Genomic DNA, 23,017 nt, shown 5'->3' on the forward strand with positions numbered 1-23,017 from the left:
AACTATATGTAGGAAATAGTTCAGATGTGCTCAGGTTCCAGTCGTTACATAAAATATTTAGTGCGTATTTGGGAGAAGAGTAGGGAGGGAAGATGAAGAAAAACAAAACAAAACGAAACAGCTCATGGAACGGATATTGTGGAATTGTTTGACTTTTTCCCGACTAAGGCCAAAAGCAATGATATAAGGTGAGAAGAGTTTTTATTACCATTTTGCAAAACGTACATTTTTTTCTCCCCTCCGAGGATTTGATAAAATTTTGATAAATTCTGGTGACTCGAATTACTGGGAAGTAAATCCTCCTGACCAAGAAATTAAGATATCAATTAGTTTCTCTTCTGTGATTACGGTCAACAGCATTCCGAAAGGCTTATTTTCTTCTGGGAGGGCTGTAAATCCTAATGGCTGAGTCCAAGAGACCTTCTCTGATCACTATCGCCTAGTTGTTGCCGCAATCTTAACAGTCAATCATCTCCCCTTGGGTGCCCCGACCACGCCTATTGCTCAGACCTCGCCCACCAAGTAGCCCTCCCTCCCACCTCATGGCTCCGCCCCAGGCCTAGCAAAGGAAGATTCTCACTGGTGGAGAAGTTGCTCTGGTCCCGCCCGGCGGGCGGCGATAGGCCGAGCTGGCGTGGGGCGGTGGCGGTTGGCTGCCTGGGGACGGGTCCCTGGTGTTGCCCGTCAGGGTAGCTGGCGGCAGTGGCGGCTCTCGGGGGTGGGTTGTCAGTCAGTGAGCGGAGGGGGAAGATGGCTCGCGGGGACCCGTTCTGCTAGGAAGAAGGTGGGCAGGTGGTGCTACTTGGGAGAAAGCAGAGCAGCCGCCGTCGCTGTCGCTGCGAGCCAGACAAGTCGAGATTCTGGAGGTGGAGCTTGGAGAGCCGCTCTGGTGAGTCCGGCCGAGCGAACCGCGCCGGGCCCCCAGGGCGGCCGGCGACCGATAACTTTTTTGTCAGGGAGGAGCCGGGGCGAGGCGGCGGCGGGGAGGGCACCGGGACTTTGTCCTCGGAGCGGCGGCTTCGTTGGAGGTAACGGCTCCCGCGCGAGGCGCCGCGGTTGGGCGCGAGACGGTGCTGGGCGCCTGGGGCGTCCGGAGGTCTGGGGAGCGGGACCGGATGGTGGGCTGCGGCCGGCGGCTTCTCGCCCAGAAGTTGGGCGCAGCCCGCCTGCTGCCTGGGCGGCGGCGGCAGCTTTGTGCGCGCGGACTCGGGTCTTTCTCCTTCCCCGGCCAGGAGCCCTCCGACCTCCGGGCGTGACCGGGGTGTAGCCGCCTCGGCCCGACCCGCCGCCCCTCGGCGGGGTTGGCCTGGGGTGGGACCCCGCCACCCCCGCCGCGGCTGATGCTCCGGCCTGACCTCTCCTACCCCTCCCACCCCTCCTACTCCGGCTTGCCACTTCAGCGAGGCTGCCGCTATCCGTTCAGTCTAATGGCCAAAACGGTCACTGTCGCTCCCCTCGTCTTTGAAAGCTGCATTCGCCTCGGTTCCCCCCTCCCCGCCCCCAGGTCGGACAGATTCACAAAGCAGCCACGATTCCTTCCTTGGTTATTTACACCGGAGATCTCTTCTTCAGCCCTTGCCCTCTTCTTACTAAGAGTTAGCCCTCTCCTTAGGATGATTCTGACATACTCGAGAATCGTCAGGGTTTTGTCTGAAAATTGTTGCATTGAAAGACCCGTCGAAGTTTGCACGCTTTGGCAAAACTGGGTATCCGCCCTTCGGTGTGCACATGTGTGCGTTGTACCCTCAGAGTTTAGACAGTCCTGATAATTTTTAATTTTGCCCTGGTGCTTTCGTACTCTGCAGAATCGGTTCTCTGATAAATACACTATCACACGCCTGGCAGCCGCTCGGCTCTTCAGGTAGGGGGAGTTTATTCCGCTGGCAGCTTCTACTTATCTCAGAGACGTACTACCGGCAGTCGGGCCAGGCTGTCCTTTGGCAAATTATTTGTCCTTTGGGTCACCCAGTAGTTTGGGGGGCAGGTATGACACCTCTTTGGTTCGTGTATCATTTTACAGTTTGAAATTTTCAGCTTTTAAAATCTTATCTGCATAAAATCATAAATATTGGTCTAACCTTGAGTCAATGTGATAGTCCTGGGAGGCTTGTTTTCCATAAGAATATTCTCCTAACATCCGTAGATCACCGCCCCGCCGCCGGACCCCAATTTCTAAGCATTTTTTTCTTTAGGTTAATACATTTTAAGTCCAAAGTACCATATTTTTGAAGTGCAGGCAAGAAAGGAAGAAAAAAATCTGTAGGATATGCTTGGTTGGCCAATAGTAGCTTCAAAGTCAGTCAGTTATTCTAATAATTCATTTCAACAAAGTGGCAAGGGAGAAAATCATCACCTGTTTTAGAAAATAAACTCTGGATTTGGTGTATTTATCCTTTTTTGATTTACTATAGTTATAACCATAGAGGGATTATAAATCCTCTTAGTTATCAGCATTAACAGGATGTGGATAGCCAGATGAGGCATTGGCTAGGTCAGTGTGTTACCCCTGCTATGCTTCCTTTCTTTGTTGTATTCCTATTTTATGAAATCTGCTCTTGGTTGCATTTTTAGAGTGGTGTTGTTTTGACAGTCAGAGTTTAAATATATCTCGTAGTCAACTATTTTACTCAGGATCCTGTTGCCTGATATTTATTTTATAATGAATATTAAGAACTCTTTAAAAAATATTAGTATCAAGACCATTTTGGGGGGTATCAAGTTTACATTTTGTAAATAATGGAAATTATGTCAAACATAAAATTTGCACTATTCCAGGCTGAATAGGTGCTAGGGATACAGAAATGAATATCATAACTCTTGTCATCAAGGAATTTACTGTGTAATATACAAGACAGATAAGTAAAGTAACAATTATAATACCCTCTGTTAAGTGTGAATAGAGATATGCCTAGTATAGTAAGGGAACAGAGTAGGAGATGGCTAACTCAGCTTGGATGTATATAAAGTCGGGGGCACACAGTAGAGTTTTAAAGTGTGACATAATTTTGCCAAGTGCAGGATGTAAGTGAATAACTTTCCAAGAAGAGAATATAAATATAGTCAGTGAGAAAGCAAGGAGGCATGAGAAACCCTGGTAGTTTAGAGAAGTCATTGTCAGTGACAATTACGAAGTCAGCAATGTTGATGTAACTTGAATGCAGGGGTGAGATGGGGAAATGGTGGAAGATGAGAACAGCGAGAGTGGTAGAGGGCCAGACCAGGGCCTTGTATCCTTGGCTAAGGGGGTTGCGTTGAAAATGATGGGTAAGAAACCGCTTAATGGATCTGTGTTTTGGATCCTCACTCTGGCAGAGTGAGGTAGAATTTGATAGATGCTGTCACCTCGGGAAAGAAAGGAGGAGGAATCAAGACTGAGGATTTGATTTGGTTCCATTGATTGGAAATGAGGAACACATAGATGGAGGGAAGATGATAAATTCTATTTTGGATATTTTTGAATTTGAGAAAGCTGTGGAATGTTCAGGTGAAGCTGTAGATAGATGTTTGGATCTAGGATGTGAAACTTGTAAAGGAAATCAGGAATAGAGGGAAGAGTGGAGGTTGAATTGAAGAAGCTGCGTTGACTTGGGTATGTTGGAATGACTCAGATTGGGAGTCTTAAGCATAATGAAAGCAGCAGTCAGTGAACAGACAAATAAAAAGCAGATAGGTGGAAGCATAGTGTGAAAGAGAGAAGAGTAGTAGTTAGAAAGGTAGGAAGAACGTCAAGAGGGATGCCAAGGGAGGAGAAATTTTCAAATAGAGAGGGAATGGGTCAACAATTTCAAATTCTTTAAAGAGGTGTCAAATAAGGAGAGACTTCAGGGAACAGTAAATTTGTCAGGAGTCCATAGGTGACTTTGACAAGTACAGATGTAGCTGAGTGGTGGTTCAGAAACTAGTCTTCAGAAGATTGAGAAGGAATGGATGATGATAAAGTAGACATGCTTGCCTGAGGCATTTTAAAAACTGAGGAAGGGAGAGAATGACAGCTATAAAGCAGTGGTTCTCAATCTTACCTACACATTTACAATCTTCTGGGGGAGCTTTTAAGAATCCCGATTTCAAGGGGGAGCTCTTGTACCAATTTGGGGAGTGGGACAGGACGCAGACATCCGTATTTATTTCAATAGCTTTATTGAAGTATAATTGGCAAATAATAAACTACACATAGTTAAAGTGTGCAGTTCAGTGTTTAACATGTGTTTATACTCATTAAACCATCACCACAATCAAAATCACCTCCAAAAGTTTCCTAGTGCCCCTTTGTAATCTCTCTCTCTCATCCCCTGAAACCACTGATACACTTTTTGTTACTATAGATTAGTTGCATAGATATTTTAAAGCTCCCTAGATAATTCTATAGCCATAGTTGAAACTGCTGCGGAGGGATGTGGGTTGAAGAGATATTATGCTTGATTTTTTTATATGCATAAGGAAAGTGAGAAGAGATTAGGAAAGATATCTATTGGAACTAAGTCCCTGAGGAGATAGAAGTCGATGGAATTTAGAGCTTTGACTGGTAAGAAAGGAAGACAATTCTGGAAGCAACATCTCTAACAAAGAATATGATATTAAAGATAGTATTTTTTGTTGTTGTTGTTATCAGCATCAAAGTTGTCATCACGTAATATCAAGATTAGTTCTCTGAAGTACTCAAAAACAATTAGCATCTTAATATTATTAAAATGAATGCCCCTCAGAAAAACCCCTTAAATGCAACCTGAGACCCCTGGCACCACCATGTAATGCTTTGTCATTTTTTTGGAGGGGAGCAGATGGAATTAACAGTTTGACTATTGCTTATTGTTAAGAGCCAAGTACTACTAGAATCTTTTTGGCCCTCTCAGAGTTAGGCTGCATATCTGCACTGTGGAAAGAGAACATTTAACATTTACAAATCTCCTGTTTAAAGTATTTTTGTTCAGAAGAAATCTTGCTTGCTTGCCCTTTGGACATATGCCTTTTAAATACATTGGAGAAGAAAATCCTTCTTCTGCGTCCCAAATGAGACAGAGAAGAGCTGTGATTAGAAGTTGTCAAAGGCCCACACTTTGGGACTTCCCTGGTGGCACAGTGGGTAAGACTTCACACTCGCAATGCAGGGGGCCCGGGTTTGATCCCTGGTCAGGGAACTAGATCCCACATGCATGCCGCAACTCAGAGTTCTCATGCCACAACTAAGGAGCCCACGTGCTGCAACTAAGGAGCTGGTGAGCCTCAGCTAAGGAGCCTACCCGCCACAACTAAGACCTGGTGCAACCAAATAAATAAATATTAAAAAAAAAAAAAAAAAGGCCCACACTTTGTATCCTGAGAAAGGTAATTCTACCCCCCCATCCTACCCCACTCCCCCATTCCACTTTTTCTTTTTCTTTTTTTTTAAATTTCTGGCTCAGGTTTTGGATGTAGGCAAAAGCTGAGCCCCACTGGTTCTGAGGTCCAGGGTTTGTTCTTCACTGTTGTTTCTTACCTTTGGCAGGGGGCTGAAAGCAAATGGTTAATATCTAAATATTATTTGACATTGCACTTGAGCATAAATAAAGGTGGGGTGAAAATTTTTGTCTGATTATTTCCTAGAGTTCTGAAAATTTCTTTCATTGTGATTAAAGTATAAAAGTATGATCAGACCTAGAGAGGGTAGGCATCCCTAGTTTTGGTGCAGCCTAAAAGAGTGGGACTATCAATGTTAACATGATTTTGGATACTATTTTTACTATATTCAAAGCAATATTGTAAACATTCTGTATTTTCTTAATTACTAATGTAATACATAATAATTGTAGGAAATTTGGAAAATTTAGGAAAGCATAAATGAAAAATAACATAATACCTTCACCCATTGATAATCATTATTAATACTTTGGTAAATATCCTTATAGGTCCTTTTTAATGGGATTTACTCTTTTTTTTTTTTAACAAAAAACGCCCCCATGTTGTAAATACTCTTTTTCTGTTGTTGTTGTTCATGCTGTTCTGTTTCTAGCTTACTTTTACATAATTGAATGAATACTTACCCGAGTCAATAAAACATTATTTTTTTTACAACATAACATCATTTTAAATGTGTGGCTAATATTCCAGCATATGGATTTACCATTATTATTTAACCAGCATTTCAATTGTTAAAAATTTAAACTCTTTCCAATAATTTTGAATGAATCATGTAGCAGTTAGCTTCTTGATGGATTAATCATTGCCCATATCTTTATTTACTTAAGACAAATTCTGAAATCAAAAGGTATCATATTTTAATTATTTTTGATATTAATAGACTGCCTTCCAGAAAGTTTTAATTAATATTCATTTTTGTTAATTGTGCTTGAGAATGCCAGCAACCTCTCCATATTAAAAATCTGCCATTTTGATATGAAGAGTTGTATCTTCTATAAATTTTTTTGTTTCATTGGTTATTAGTTATTTAAAATATTTGTATTTTTTGTGAATTATCTATTACTGTACTTTGTTTATTATGATATAAAGATATGATATGGAGACTTTTAAAAACGGAGTTATGAGAGCTCTTTGTGTATAAAACTATTAGACGTTGGTCAAATTACAATGAAAATAATTTCTCCAGTTTGTCATTTGCATCCTAATTTTGTTTTTGGTGTGAATTTTTTCTTTTTAAACAAATTTTTAACATTTAGTGTAGTTAAATCTGTCAAATTTTTCTTTTATGGCATCTGCCTGCTTAGGAAAGCCTTCTTGCATTCCCAAATTATATAAGTAATTACCTCTATTTCCTTATATTACTTTCAGAGTTTTAAGAAACATTTACATCTTTAATCTATTTGGAATGTATTTTGAGGTAGAGTGGCAAGTCAATTATTTTAATACTATTTACTGAATAATTATCTTTCCCCAGAGGTTTTAAATGCTGTCTTTTTAATATGCCAATTCATGATTTTTTTTCTAGGTTTTCTATTCTGCTTCATTGGGCTATATTTTTTGCTCCAGTAACTCCAAACAGTTCTAATTATTAATAACTTTTTAATGTATCTTACTATAAGGTTGTGTGAATTCCTATTATCTTTTTCAAAACATTTTCAGCGTTTCTCATATTTTTTTTTCAGATTGCCTCTAATTCAATTTATTAAGACCCTGAAAGAACCCAATTGGAATTTCTAAACTAATTTTTTAGAGATAGCTGTGATATCTTTACAATATTTTCATCATTTCTTCAAGTCATCTTTTATGACTCAGTGTTTTGTAGTTTTCATGTGGTTCTGCCTATTTTTAAAGTTGATTTTTGGTATTTTAAAGCTTGTTGTTGCTATTGTGAGTGGAGTAGTTTTTCAATGTATTTTAAAGAGGATTGCATCTTTCTTGTGGAACATAGAAAAGTTGGTGACTTGTGTATACTGTTTTCTAACTGGTTATTTTACAAAATTCTTAATTCTAATAGTTTTTTATTGGATTTTCTAATAAGGCAGTTATAGCCTTTGTAAATGATGATAATTTTGTTTTCTTGCCCTTATTTAACACTTTCTTTTTAAAAAAATTACACTGATCAGAATGTCTAGAAGACTGTTAAATTATAGTAGTGAATAGTGAGCATCTTTGGCTCATTTCTCATTTGAATGACTGCCTTTACGGTTTCACAGTTGTGTATTCTTTTTGACAATTTTTTTTAGTATGTTAAGGAAATAGTCTTCTATTCCCCTTTTCCGGAGTTGAGGTTAAATTGGAAAAATATATTAAATTTGATCACATACTCTCATAATGTATATTGAGATAATTATATGGTTTTTCTTCTTTTACCTATTGGTTGATGAATTATATTAGAAGATTTCCTAGTGGATTTCACCAATTTTGTCTCTTTGGAATAAAGGCAACTTGATAATAGCATACCTCTTTAAAGCTACATTTGGTTGCTCTGTAAGATCTCTAATGTTCTTTTTGTAGTACCTTTTTGAGGTTTTGGTTTCTGAATATGCTAGCTTTGTAAAATAGAGAGAGAGAGAGAGATAGAGAGAGAAGTGTTCCATCTTTTTATAAGCTCTGGCAATCTCTTCTTTGATGGTCTGAAATAGTTTAGCTATAAAAATGTCTAGGTCTTTTTGGATTAAATACAACTTGTTGAGATTTTAATACCTGCTACTTTCTAAGTACTTTGCATAATTAATTTCATTTAACTGTGCACAGCTTTGCAAGATAAGTATTATTATCCTTATTCTACAGATAAAGAAACTGAGACTCAGAGAGATTAAGATACTTGTACAAGAGCAACAGCTAGTTAGTGGTAGAGAGAGTTTAAACTCAATTCCTATCTGATGCCATGATTCATGATTTTTAATCAGTACCCTAATTTTTTCCTAATCAGGACTCTTTCCTTATTCTCTCTTACTGAGAAGTAAACTTAATTATTTTATTTGAGTGTCTTATTAAGTGTTTTCCTCTTTGTCCAATTAATTTCAGTTTTTGGTAACCCTATCTTAATTATTACTGGTTTGTTCTGTTTTGCAATCGTATCTTCAGCTGTTTTAACAAATACAGCCCAGTATGGTTATGACAGAAGATACTGGAATGGGAATGGGATGATAGTTATTTAATGCACTTTATATAATTCATGTTTTAATTTGTCAGGTGTTCAAGATCAACTTGCATTCCTGAATCCTGTTTTACCTTGTAAGGAATATTAAGCGCAACACATCAAGGAGCTTTGGAAATAGTACTTTTCCATTCTAGTTTAAACATTTGTCACTGTTGAAGCTTGCATCAGGGTAGCCTTTTAGTAGTAAATGTTAAATGATATTTGTTTGGTGTGTGCTTTCTGAAACAAAGAGTCTTTTGATTAGAGGATGAACATTAGTTGCTTTCTCATATAAATGCATAAGCATTCATTCAATTATTTGCACTAGACCTAGTGAAAACATTATATGTGAGCTCTTAAACTGTGCCATGAAAATTATTTGAGGTTTCAGGTATTGGAAGATATACATCCTCTTCTGTAGAGGAACTTACAGGCTTGGAAATTAAAGAGAATAATGTAAGCCTTAAAAGTGCTTAAGTTGGGCAAGCAATTGTAAACTCTGTTTCTATCTTTTTGAACTCCTCTGTTATTTTCTTCCCCCTTTAGATGTAAGTAACATTTAATTAATTCAATTAGGGTATTGGTTCTAATCAACATACACAGACTGTACTCCCCACCTCCACTAATGGGGGGCAGAAAAAGCTGCCAGTCTGACCTGGCACATAACATGCTCTTTGGATCTAAATGTCAAAGTTCCTGTTGATTTGTTAATCCATAGATATTATTGTGGTGGACGGAGTGACCACACAGTCCTCAAAGCAGTACACACTTTAGTAGTTGAGAAGAGGGAGAGACTGTTTTGGGAAATTATGAAACTTTGAGTGGGTCTGGATAAAGGAATGTAGAGGAAGGTGAAAGTATTTTAGAAATGGGTGGGGGGAGATGCATCAACTAAGTATGAAAGGTAGAAATGTGCAAATCGAATAGACTGTTAGAGAAGTATGGAAAATCAGAAGAATGGGTTACATGGGTGATAGAAGCAGAATATTGAAGTCAGTGAAGTCTTCTCAGTAGAGTTTCAGAAAGGAAGATGCTTGTGGCAAGGTTAAAGAGAAGGAATGAGTATTGAGAGAGAACCAATAGAATTGTCATTTTTGAGGTCATGGAGAGTATATGATGAGAACCAAATGTATACTGTAAAGGGGGTTAAGGAATAAATTGGTGGTGAATAATTGGAGGCAGTGGCAGTAGATAAGGCTACTAAATCAGAAAGCTAATCAGTGAAGAATAAATAAGGATGAAAGTAACTGGAGGGCATTAGAAGCTAATGAAGCTTCTCTCCCTGTTCTATCCCTCCCCCCACCCCCTCCCCACAGATCCTGAAAAGCATTTTGTCCAACTGAATGAAGTGCAAATTGTCCAATTGAAAATATTTTGTTAGTGATAATTTGAACTATCATTGAGCATCTGTGGTGTGGCAGTGCTTTAGTTGTATTATTTTTAATCCCTAGAACATTCCTGTAATACAGATGTTATCACCTACTTTTCACAGTGGACGAAAGTGAGAAAGTTTAAGTAATTTGCTGGAAAGTGGGCATGGTTTTTTTTGACTCTTCATTATGCCATGCTTCTTCTTCTGTTTATTGAGCTGTGTTAAAACACTTGGGAACATTGTAAAGCAACTATATTCCTATCAAATTAATTAAAAAAAAACACTTGGGGAAGGAGTGGTTGTAAAAGGAATATAAGGTATGATTCCTTTCCTTATAGAAAGGAGTGGAAGAGAAATTTTAGTTATGTTTGCTGTAATTTGTGTTAACTATATTTTCTATTTAAAATGTTTTATAAAAGGATTCCTTTCAATAAGCTCCTCTACCATATGTATAATACTTAAATTTTATCTAGAGATGAAATGTTCTTTTTATCCATGATAATGATTGGTTGAGGGGAAAGGAAGTACAATCCAAGAAAGATGATGTCTAGAAAAGTCAGGATATGGGAATTCCCTGGCATTCCAGAGGTTAAGACACAACTCTGTCACTGCCGAGGGTGCAGGTTCAGTCTCTGGTCGGGGAACGAAGATCCCACAAGTTGTGTGGCGCAACCAAAGGGAGAAAGAAAAAAAAAAAAAGGCAGTGTATGAATTGTTCTTTTCACTGTGAGAGCTACAAGTATGTTATACAATTTTCGGTAGCACCTCAGAAAGTTTAGCTTCTTCATGGAAATCATACTGAGCTTGTCACAAGATGGTAATCAGGGCAGATATTTTTCATGACACCAGATTATAAAGCTTCAGAGTTTAATGTAGTATAATGTGATTTATTGAATTTGGATTCCATCAGTCAGGAATAGGTTATTGGTGACAGAGTCCAAACAGATGTTTAATTTTCTGTTATAAACCCTTTCTTTGGAAGGAATGCATAACTGAAAAGAAATACTTAAACTACTTTAGGGATTAAACATCCTCACAGGACTTTCAAGTACTTTGAGAGGAACCAACATAGAAATTTTTGCTGTACTAATTTTAGTTTCACATTCAGCTGCAAAGCAACATCTAAGTTACATTTTGCTATACTAGTATAAGGCTTAATATTATTAAAAACTTTATTTAGAGGATTTCCCTGGTGGCACAGTGGTTAAGAATCCGCCTGCCAATGCAGGGGACACAGGTTCGATCCCTGGTCCGGGAAGATCCCACATGCTGTGGAGCAACTAAGCCCATGCACCACAACTACTGAGCCTGAGCTCTAGAGCCTGTAAGCCACAACTACTGAAGCCTGCGCGCCTAGAGCCTGTGCTCCACAGCAAGAGAAGCCACCACAATGAGAAGCCCAAGCACCGCAACGAAGAGTAGCCCCTGTTTGCCACAACTAGAGAAAGCCTGCGCACAGCAACGAAGACCCAACGCAGCCAAAAAAAACAAAACAAAACTTTATTTAAAAGGTAATTTTATAATTGAGCCTCTGCTAAAACAAATTGACTGTGACCCCAGTTAGTATGAATCAACATGATCATACTGGGACCTCCCTGGTGGCGCAGTGGTTAAGAATCTGCCTGCCAGGGCTTCCCTGGTGGCACAGTGGTTGAGAGTCCGCCTGCCGATGCAGGGGACGTGGGTTCGATTCCTGGTCTGGGAAGATTCCCACATGCCGCGGAGCAACTAAGCCCATGCGCCATAGCTACTGAACCTGCTCTCTACAGCCCGTGAGCTACAACTACTGAGCCCATGTGCTGCAATTACTGAAGCCCGCACGCCTAGAGTCCTTGCTGCACAGCAAGAGAAGCCACCATAATGAGAAACCTGCGCACCACAACAGAGAGTAGCCCCTGCTCTCCGCAAGCCCACGCGCAGCAACAAAGATCCAGTGCAGCCAAAAATAAATAAATAAAAAAACAAAACAAAACAAAAAACATGATCATATGGAACTATTTATTTCATCTTTGGTTACTATAATTTTTTAAACAAGAAAAACAACTGTGTTAATGAGATCCACTGAGTTTCTGATTGAGACAAACCAAATAGAATTTTGTAGTGTAGTTAAGATTTGCTGCTTTTGTTATTATGGCTCTTTTATTATTATGTTGCTTTTATTATTATGGCTGTATTATTTTGGCTCTATTACATTACCACCATTAACTGTTTACTTGCATTTTTTCATTGTACCCTCCCTTTGTCTGCACATTTTCTAATTGAACATCTGAACTTCTGTTGGCAGATGTCATTAATGGTTGAGCATCTCATTCCAAGTTTTGAAAGGGCAGTGACTCACCCTAAGACATCAACCCAACCCATGAGTCACTTGGAATTTGGTTCTCCTAACATTTCTCTCTTCTTTTGTCTCCAACATTAGAGAAGGGAAAACTGCCGCTTAAGAATGCAAAAAACTTTAAAGGAATTAAAATAGAGCTGTGCTTTAAAAAGTGTATTTCTATATGCTATCATTTTGGGGAAAGAGAGGAAAGAGACGTGAATGATAGCAAAATGATTGCAAGATAATATTTACATTGGACTTTCTTCAACATTCCTCCTCATTTTCCTCATAGCATTTGTTTTTATTTGCTTATACCCTGATTTGCCTTGATTTGTTTCAAAAGGGATTAAAGGACACTCACTTCTGCTGTATTTTAGGTTTACTTGTTTCCCCTAATAGACTGTGAATCCCTCAAGTCAGCGACTGTGTCATACTCATTTTTGTAAATCTATCACCTAGGACATAGAAGACATTTAATAGTTCATAACTAAATGGATGATATTTAAGCGCCTCTAGTACAAGAGAAGAGAGGTTAATCGCTGCAATCCTAGTTAATTGCATGCAGCTTTGATGGCGTTCATGGACTGAGTTGTGTCTGTTCCCCCACCCCGTTCCTAATCCCCAGTACCTCAGAATGTAACCATATTTGGAGATAGGGTCTTTATAGAGGTACAAATTAAGTTAAAATGAAGTAATTAGGGTAGCTTCTAATCCAGCATGACTGGTGTCCTTTTAAGAAGAGGAAATTTGGATATGACTTTACAGATGGAAGATAATGTGAAGGCACAAGGAGAAAATGGCTGCAAACCAAGGAGAAAGGCCTGGAACAGAACCTTTCCTTAACGGCTCTCAGCAGGAATCAACCCTGCCGACACCTTGATTATTAGACTTCTAACCTCTGGAACTGTGAGAAAATAATGTCTATTGTTTAAGCCACCCATTCTGTGGTACTCTGTTACAGCAACCCTAATAAACTAATACAGCTGGCTTGTATGCTTGGCTGTAGCAAAATTTGATACCCTTAATTTGCCTATCTCCAAGGAACAATTTGTTACCCTCTATGTCAAAACCTTAGAACTTTTTACTCTTCCCCCAGGCAAGACATGGGAAAGAGACATTTGTGTGGCTTAAGGGAGAAAGTAATAACTATACGTCTCAAATAAATAAATAAATAAATAAAAATAAACAATAACTATTTGTCTCCTTTCACCTTCCTACCCATACAGTCAATGGCAAGCAGCTAGCTCATTCTCTAGTTCAACTGAATTTGTTTGGCTTGGCACGGAGGAAGTGTTTATGAGTTATTTGTGTTTAAGTGTTCAAGAGCTGCCGCGAAACCTGGTTGCTTTTTCAAAGTATGGAGATGGAAGAGGAAGACTGAATAAAATAGTTATTGTGACGTTAATTTGAACTAATTGCTTGCGCATAATCTCATCAACATTACTTTGCCTGTGTTGTAGTCAACAGGGCAGAGCATTGTGTCTTTTATAGTGTTTTGTGACACTTAGTTGAAAGAGAAGATTTTGGACGTGTACAAAACAAGAACACTTGCTCTATCATCATTTGGAAGTAGTTTACCAGAGTACTGAGAATAGGGTAAACTTAGATTAACTAGCAAACTGAATAAAGCTCTCAGTCCTGGAGTTAAAAAAAAAATTGTTTGCCATAAAGCAAAACAAAACAAACAGCAAAACCCTCCAATTTATGGGCAAGTAGGAATTTTAACCTAATTTTGGCATTTAAGCTTCAGTCACATCCACACAGTCTAGAGCACCCTTGTTAACAGCCTGTAGTTACTGTGGTAAATACCAGTGATACACTTTCTCATCCCCTTTCTTTTCCTTCATTCCAGTTGTTGAGAAAAATACTGAAACCAAGAATTTTCTCAAAGTCACTTGCTAACAAGTGGCAGAGCTGGATCTCATTGTAAATTGAAGACTTTTGCTCTGTTACCCTACCATGTTTTACTATGGCCCTGTAGTTCTCAACCTGGCTGCCAAACAGAATCACCCATGTAATTTATTTTCCCCTACCAATTTATTTTGAGATGAAAATATTCTAGTTTTCTGTTTAGAATGAAAATATTAAGAAGGAAAGACTAAAAGAGTAAATTATTCATGAAACAGTATGCTATAAACTTTGAACTGTTGTGTGCTGGGGGTAGGGATTGTTGATAGCATGAAGAGTGATTGAGAATGGGGACTCTAGAGTTGGGCTGCTTGGATTCTAAATCTAACTCACTTACTTGCTAGTGTGTGACATTGGACAAGTTATTTCTTTAAGCTTCAGCTTCCTTTTTTTTGTGAAATGGAGATTATATTAATTTACCATTTAGGAAGTCTGTGAGGATTAAATGAAAATTCCCATAAAGCACTTAACAAAGTGCCAGACACATAAGTGCTTGAGAAATGTTAATCGTTATAACAATATCATCCCTGGACGTCTATTGTTGACACATTTGACTCGCACTGTTTTCTAGACTGTATTCCCAGTGATGCCAGTTGTGTCTGGACCATAAAGGATCTAATGGGCAAATACACTTGGGAAAATATTTCATTCTAAATAGCTTTCTTGGAGACTCATTAACACAGATATAGCATATTAAAAGGCTCTGACGAGGGGCTTCCCTGGTGGCGCAGTGGTTGAGAGTCCACCTGCCGATGTAGGGGACACGGGTTCGTGCCCCGGTCCGGGAAGATCCCACATGCGGAGCGGAGCAGCTGGGCCCGTGAGCCATGGCCGCCGAGCCTGCGCGTCCGGAGCCTGTGCTCCTCAACGGGAGAGGCCACAACAGTGAGAGGTCCGTGTGTCGCAAAAAAAAAAAAAAAAAAAAAAAAAGGCTCTGACGAGTCCTTTGATTAAAAAGAAAGAAAACTCTAACTTTCTTGAATAGTTAAATTTTAATAGGGAAAGCCTTTTCTTCTTTGGTACAACTGTTAATATCTTTTAGAACGGTTTGTTTTTGTTTGTTTGGTTTTTTTTTTTTTGGCTGTGTTGGGTCTTCGTTGCTGCGCGCAGCTTTCTCTAGTTGCGGTGTGCGGGGGCTACTCGTCATTGAGGTGCGTGGGCTTCTCATTGTGGTGCCTTTTGTTGCAGAGCATGGGCTCTAGGTGCACGGGCTTTAGTAGTTGTGGTGCACGGGCTTCAGTAGTTGTGGTGCACGGGCTTAGTGGCTCCACTGCATGTGGGATCTTCCTGGACCAGGGATCGAACCTGTGTCCCCTGCACTGGCAGGTGGATTCTTAACCACTGCACCACCAGGGAAGTCGTAGAACAGTTCTAACAATAGTTTAGGAAGCACTGCCTAAACTATTTATACTGTGTTTACCTGGTTTAGTGAATTAATAAGGATAGTGATCTTTTTATTTTCCCCAGTTATTTGTACTCTACAATAACAATATGATGTATAGTTGGAAGGAGCCAGGAGTTTGGGATTCTAGTAGAATTTCTGTAACTACCTAGGAGAGTGATCTTGTATTTAGCCTGTATATGTGCCTTTTAAAAGTAACAAAATAAATGAGGAAAATGACTGTAAACAGCTGGTTATATGAAAGATTTGTCATTGAAATAACTTGCCTGTTAGATTTGACTTTTTTTCAGCCTTAGTACCAACTGTCATACAACCAGCCTTGCAAATAAGTTATAGGAATAGGAGCTATGTTCCTGATCAAGTCCCTGATATCAAATTCATTATAGAAATAGTCACTGACAAAACTACAGAAGCTTTGAGAAATCTGGTTAAAAATAATTCCTTGACAAGTTCAAATTCTGTACATGGTTAAGAAGTTGAGGTTTGGGTTTCTTTTTTTTTTTAACATACTTAATTTAGATTACTTTGTCACATTCTGATGTTTGTAGCCTAACTTAAATAAAAAATAATAAAATCTATCCTCAAATAGAGATCATTTTTAACATACAGAAATCTGTTGCATTTCTTTACACTAACAATGAAATATCAGAAATGGAAAGTTAAAAAAAAATTCATTTTAAAATTGCACAGGAATTTTAAGGAATCTTTTCCTTAAAAGATTTTATTTTATGAAAAGATTTTATTTTATGAAAAGATTCCTCCTTAAGGAATCTTTTCAATTTTAAGGAATCTTTTCCTTAAAAGATTTTATTTTATGAAAAGATTTTATTTTATGAAAAGATTCCTCCTTAAGGAATCTTTTCATAAAATAACATTTCATAATCTTTTCATAAAATAACATTTTATGAAACTTTTTTCATTTCACCTGCATTGCCAACATCTCTTCATATCGTATCCATAGCAGCAAACTTTAATACTTGCACGTTTGAAATGTTTGAAATGTAAAATATGATTTGCCTACTGAATGGCAAAATTCGTATAGGTAAAATTAAATTGGGGATTAACGTTGAGGTAGAATAAAAAAATTAACTGTCATGTGGGACAGTTATTTATAATTAATATGATTGTCTGTCTAGAGTATTTCAGATAATAGACTGAAGAACTATTGGAACTTTGGATAAATATTTCAGTAGGATTATTAGAAATGAAATAAACCAAATGCATAGGAAAACAATGGCTTTCCTAAATACTTGAAATAAGCAGTTACAATTAAAAAGAAAAAACGTAAAGTGTAATAAAAAGAGCTCATTTATAATAGCAGTATAAATTAAACCCTATTAGATAACAAAATGCACAAGTAACCTTAGACCCAGCAATGCTCTTTCTTGAGTCTGTCCTATAGAAGTACTTGCAGAAATACAAGAAAATTTGTCACAGCATTGTTCAAATAGAAAAATTGGAAAAAAACGTTTTAAAGGGCTGGAAAAATTTCAAAAAAGGGAAATACCTGTAACTTAATAGATTTAGTTAAAATTGTAATAGTCAGGTTTTTTTTTCCCCACAAAAACCTGATTTCTCTGAATGTGTCCTACAGTGTTTTAGTTATCTGTTACTGTGTAACAAATTACCCCAAAACCAAGTGGCTTAAAAATAACAAAGATGTATTTTTCTCATGATTTTATGGGTTGACTGGGTTCAGCTGGCAGTTTTGCCTTTGCATGGCTAAAAGCAGTCTAGCTGAAATCACTGTGCAGCTGCATTCATGTGGGAGCTTGGCTGTGTCTGAAATCCCCAAGATGGCCTCTCATCCTCCAAGGCCTTTCTTCACATGGCTTCTCATTCACCTGTCTATCCCTGAGCTTTTACAGCATGGTGGCTACCTTCTAAAAGGGTATTTCAAGAGGACATGCCTGAGATGCAAACTTCTATTAAGCCTCTGCTGGCATCACGTTTGGTAAAGGCCACTGGTCAAAACAGGTCACATTGCCGAGCCCAGCATCAGTGTGGGAGAGGACTACACAAAGGTGTAAATGGTGGGAAGGGTTGTTTGTTGAAGGCCATAAATATAATAGTAATAGTCTACCTCACATGAAGAAAAATGTCCAGGCTATAGTAGATGGAAAAAGATCAAGTCTCTGTGTAGAGTGATTGCATTTTAGGGGGGAGAGGGGAAATCAAAACACAAATTGACCATCATATCATATCAGTTGGAATGCAGAAGCAGTTATAAAGATTCAATTATGTTCTATTAAGCCAAGACATTAAAGAAATTTGCAAAAATGTGAAACAGAACCACTCTTCTCAATAATTTTTTTGTTTAGGGATTATTAAAAATATGTTGATATATAATAGGTTTATTATTGTAATAAAATTTAAAATTTTATCATTAAAAATTTCAAATATGATTGAAATGTCAGTAAATATATCCACCATAAACAAGACCTCTTTGGGGTTCTCAATAATTTTTAAGAGTAAGGAGTTTTGAGAACTGCTGATTATATATTGATGGTATATGCATAGAAAAAAATTTGAAATAATACAAAATAGTACAACAGTGCTTTCCTTTGAAGAGTGAGATAGCAACAGTGAGATGAATGAACATTTCTTTTAATTATGTGGAAAAGATTTAAGTGTAGCAATGAAAGAAAACTCCAGTAAAGAAAAATATTAGTGGAGATGGGAGATTAATGTTCTATGAAAGTGTTTATACTTTTTTGGTTTGTTTTCTTAAAGGAAATTTTGTATATTTTTTATAGTTTTGTAATAAGCAGAACCGTGTTTTACACTCTACATTGTTGATTTTGTGTATTTTGCCTAATTTTATCATGATTCTAGTACTTGTAATTATTCCTGTAGAAAATATAGGGTGCCGTCTTGATTCATTTTCCCCCTCAGCTATGCTTCTCCCTTCCTTTGTCATCTGGATTACAGCCTCCTGTGGACACAGATCATATTTTACTGTTCTTTTCAAAGTAATAGAAACACTTTGTATTATACTCAGTAGGCACTCAAGGGCTTGTTGAATTATTAACGTTGCAATTTGAATCTATAGTAATATTGATTTTTTGCATGTATAAAAATATTAAGTGAGTTATACACATGATCGATTCTCATCCTATGTCTGTTTTTACCTAGTCTTGTTCTTTTTTGTTCCGACTCTGACCCTGCCTGCCCTACAGTCTGGGTAAATTGTATGAACTAGACAGGGGATGTGTAACTAATTTGTATCAACTTGAGGTCCTGGTCTAGTGAATATGTAAAAAGCAGTACTGATCACTATACTATTTACTTATTACTTATACAATAATCATGTCAATGAATGGTATTGAGGTAATTTTTGTAGTTTGAAACTTTTATAATCTGTCAACATAAACTTTACAATTTGTGTCTTAGTTATCATGGTTTCATGGACTTTGATTTACTGAAGTAATACTTGAATCATTCAGTATATACTGTAATTATATTTTATAAAAGACGCTACAAACATTTTGGAAAATCTTATTTCAGCTAATAATTGCTCTTGTAGATTTATACCCAATATTAAATTTGAAATAACTCAATTTCTGATACTTCTGTTTTTAAAGAAATGCATAACTTAACTTAGTCGACTCTTTAGAATTCTTGTAAAATTCTAGTAATATTTTCTAAGTCAAGGTCAATCAATCAACCTTTAAACCAATCAATCAGGCGATGCTGTTGTGGCTTATAGATGCAGTGCCATAGTTCTCTCCTGACAGTTTTCCTTGCTACCCATATACTTAGGTAGCAGCCTAGGCTCTGAGTTTTTCCTGGGTAGGTGGTAAAAAACAGGAGTAAAAGGAAGATATAGTAGAGAAGAAAAGCATACAGACTTGGAGGTTGGAGTGGCATGATGCATTTTGGAGAATAGCAGTAAGTAAAATTTAGATAGGTAAATTATGGCTGTATTATAAGGGGAGCTTGAGGTAGAAGATCTGATAGGTATGATGTGGAAAAGTGTCATAGTATGTTTCAGGAGAAAATCAGTGTTTCAGGAAGATTAGTTTGGCAGTAATGTATATGGTGTCCTGGAGAAGAAACAGAAGCAGGAAGGCTGTGTGAACTGAGCCTGCAGAGGCAATAAAGACCCAGACTGAGGGTGTAGCTATAGAGATGGAGAGCAGATGGCAAATTTGACAGGCATTATGAAGAATGAAATTTATTCCTTTACTCAACAAATATTTGTTAAATACTTGACTGTATATATTTATGCTTCTAATATCTGGACTGAACTTGGCCTATAATTACAATACAATTTTAAGCTTTAAAATTATGTACACTGGTGGTGAAGTTCTTACTATTCTCTTTTCTGGTGATTTGTAATTTTAAAAATAGTTAATCTAGACCTTTCTAAAATGAAGAGTAAACACTTCTTAATCTTCCAAAATAATTTGTACTTTATTTGATTAACAAATTGAAACCAGCTACTTAATTATACATATAAGAAATCCTCTGGCAAGCAAATGGAAGTTCTTAAACAGAGGGCTTTATTTTTTAAGAAAGCTTGCATTTATATTTGTGAACAATTAAGAATGTTCTAGTGCATGGAATTCCCTGGTGGTCCAGTGGTTAGGACTCCGAGCTCTCACTGTTGAGGGCCCGGGTTCAAGAGGTTCAGTTCCTGGTCGGGGAACTAAGATCCCACAAGCCAAGCAGTGCGCCCCCCACCCCCCCCAAAAAAAAGAATGTTCTAGTGCATAAAAAAGTCTTTTCATTGCAGTCTTATAATGCCAGCTATCACTTTTAGCATCTTGTTAGTATGATTTCTAAATCAAGCAATGCTTAAAATAGGTTGTTGGTTTAAAACAAACTGAAAAGTACTTTGATTTCGAGGTCATTTTCTCTGGTTAAAGCCAATAACAAAAGTAGGTATGAATCCACTCAAAGAGCCACATTAATCATTCTTATAAGATAAAGATTTTCCTTAAATTATGTTGATAACACATAATAGTTTGCATATTGGAATATAAGTATGAGGGCAGAGTGAGGCAACGGAGGTAAATCTTCATGTTATAAATAATTTATACCTTAGTGTGTTGATGAGAAAGACTGGAAAATTTCAATTTTAATGGTATTGTCTTCATTGACAACAAGCAAAGTAATTTTTTCTTCTTACTGTCATAACTGTAAATATACTGCCTATAGCATTGCTTTTTTTTTTCCCTATTAGATCCCAATGAAAGCCCTGACTTTTAATGCTTTCATTCTGTTGGAACTAATATTTTGCTTTCTGTGTTGTCTTCCTGGACAGTCATAAGATTCATTGTTGTAATTCTTGTATACTTTTATTAATTTTTTCCTTTATATTTCTCCTGTTATCTATTTCCAAGATTTCTATTTCATTGGTTGATCTGGGACCTTCCTCAGCATAGGCCCCTATTCGTTCTTCATTCTAAACATTGAAAATGCCCAGCAATACCACTACTGGACATATACCCTGAGAAAACCGTAATTCAGAAAGAGACGTGTACCAGAATGTGCATTGCAGCACTATTTACAATAGCCAGGACATGGAAGCAGCCTACGTGTCCATTGACAGATGAATGGATAAAGAAGATGTGGCACATATATACAATGGAATATTACTCAGCCATAAAAAGAAACGAAATTGAGTTATTTGTAGTGAGGTAGATGGACCTGGAGTCTGTCATACAGAGTGAAGTAAGTCAGAAAGAGAAAAACAAATACCGTATGCTAACACATATGTATGGAATCTAAAAAAAAAAATGGTTCTGAAGAACCTAGGGGCAGGACAGGAATAAAGACGCAGACGTAGAGAATGGACTTGAGGACACAGGGAGGGGGAAGGGTAAGCTGGGACGAAGTGAGAAAGTGGCACTGACATATATACACTACCAAATGTAAAATAGATAGCTAGTGGGAAGCAGTTGCATAGCACAGGGAGATCAGCTCAGTGCTTTGTGACCACCTAGAGGGGTGGGATAGGGAGGGTGGGAGGGAGACGCAAGAGGGAGGAGATATGGGGATATATGTATACGTATAGCTAATTCACTTTGTTATACAGCAGAAACTAACACAACATTGTAAAGCAGTTATACTCCAATAAAGATGTTAAAAAAATAAACATTGAAAATGGATTATTATCATGGATATTTACTTAGTTTGGGGCCTCCTGTACATTAACTGTGTCCACTTTGGGGAAAGTCATTTATTGTCATTGCACTAATAATTGCTTATACATGGATAGATTACGACACATCTCTAGCTTTGTTTCCTTACTTTTCTCTAGTCCAAATTTCTTGCTTTCAGGATCACTTTTATTGCATGCTACGATGTCAGCTACCATGGAGGGCTAATTAACAAGGTAAATGTTATACTAAACACACAGAATGGAATTCAGGGCCCAAGCTAGCAAAGGTTCAAAGGTTTGCTCACTTTTTCATTCACTGAGCAAATGTTTATGTATCTATTAAGTGTGAGTCAGTTTAAAAAGACTAAATTGTAACTTAGATTTTTAAGAATTGATTGGATAAGTATAAGATAGGGGTGACCTAGTTTGGAAGCAGTTTGTATGAAAAAAGTCTTGGGGTTTAGCTGACTGCAAGCATAATATCTCTTTCTGTGAGACTTGATTACAAAGGAAAGTAAAAAAAAAATTTAGGTTTCCCTGATTGAAATGTTGTGTCCTTGTATTCAGCTTGTTAGATTTCTCCTGGGATATTATATCTATAGTAGATACTAGATATGTTTACCATTCCTGCTCATGCAAAGCCCCTTTGAAATAAACCTGCATCTATATTCGTCTGTATCTTTGATTTCAACTGTAGGACCAAGGGGAGATATCTGTCCAAAGGATGGGTAGTCTTCAGGCTGGCCAATTTCCAGGGTGGCTAGTTGAGTTGTTGTCATGATCAAAATAAGGAACTGGTACAATCAGATTTATTTGAAGAATTTAGATTTGGGAAATTGAGAAATGCAGATTTGGTGCAGAGGAGAGTGTGTGTCTGGAGCAGAAAGATCGTGATAATTAGGACTAGAATAACCATAATGGAACATAGGCAGGATGAGTAAGTTAGAAAGGCATTCAGCAAATGAAGAATGGAACATCAACACTATGAAAGCAACCTATATTCATCCTATGCTTTGAGATGTGGGAATTGGACATACGGCTTTTGTGGTCTTCTGCATATATCCCTTTCTGTAACATTAAGATGGTACATTGTTGTAACAGTTTACTAAACTTTCTTTTGAATAATTAATTTTTATATATGGATGTAGGATGAGCAGGGATTTTAAGAGTTTTCTAGATTATCAATTTTCATGAGATATTACTTATAAAATCCTGGACAGATGAAAAATCTATCATAATCTTAAAGAAGTTTGGAAATTGTATGTTTTCTCTCAGTAGCCTATTTTATATTGAGGTTTCCAATAATAAGGGTTATTAATTATTTTATCAAACCTGAATCCCTTATTGTATCATTTAAATTAAAATTTTTA

At 37.5% G+C, this 23,017-nt stretch overlaps 1 protein-coding gene across 33 annotated transcripts in view; it reads left to right on the forward strand.

Annotated features, from left to right (window-relative positions):
- Positions 1–674: 674 nt before the first annotated feature.
- Positions 675–23,017, forward strand: part of HYCC1 (hyccin PI4KA lipid kinase complex subunit 1) — a 183,569-nt gene continuing 161,226 nt past the window's right edge. For 32 of the 33 annotated variants that reach the window (XR_010945437.1, XR_010945438.1, XR_010945436.1 and 29 more), the window contains exon 1: positions 675–889. The gene's annotated coding sequence lies outside the window, so the exon portion shown is untranslated. The remainder of the gene's footprint in view (positions 890–23,017) is intronic. The other variant, XR_010945465.1, reaches the window with a different exon arrangement.

This window comes from Pseudorca crassidens, chromosome 8 (assembly GCF_039906515.1).
Source record: "Pseudorca crassidens isolate mPseCra1 chromosome 8, mPseCra1.hap1, whole genome shotgun sequence".
NCBI lineage: Eukaryota > Metazoa > Chordata > Mammalia > Artiodactyla > Delphinidae > Pseudorca > Pseudorca crassidens.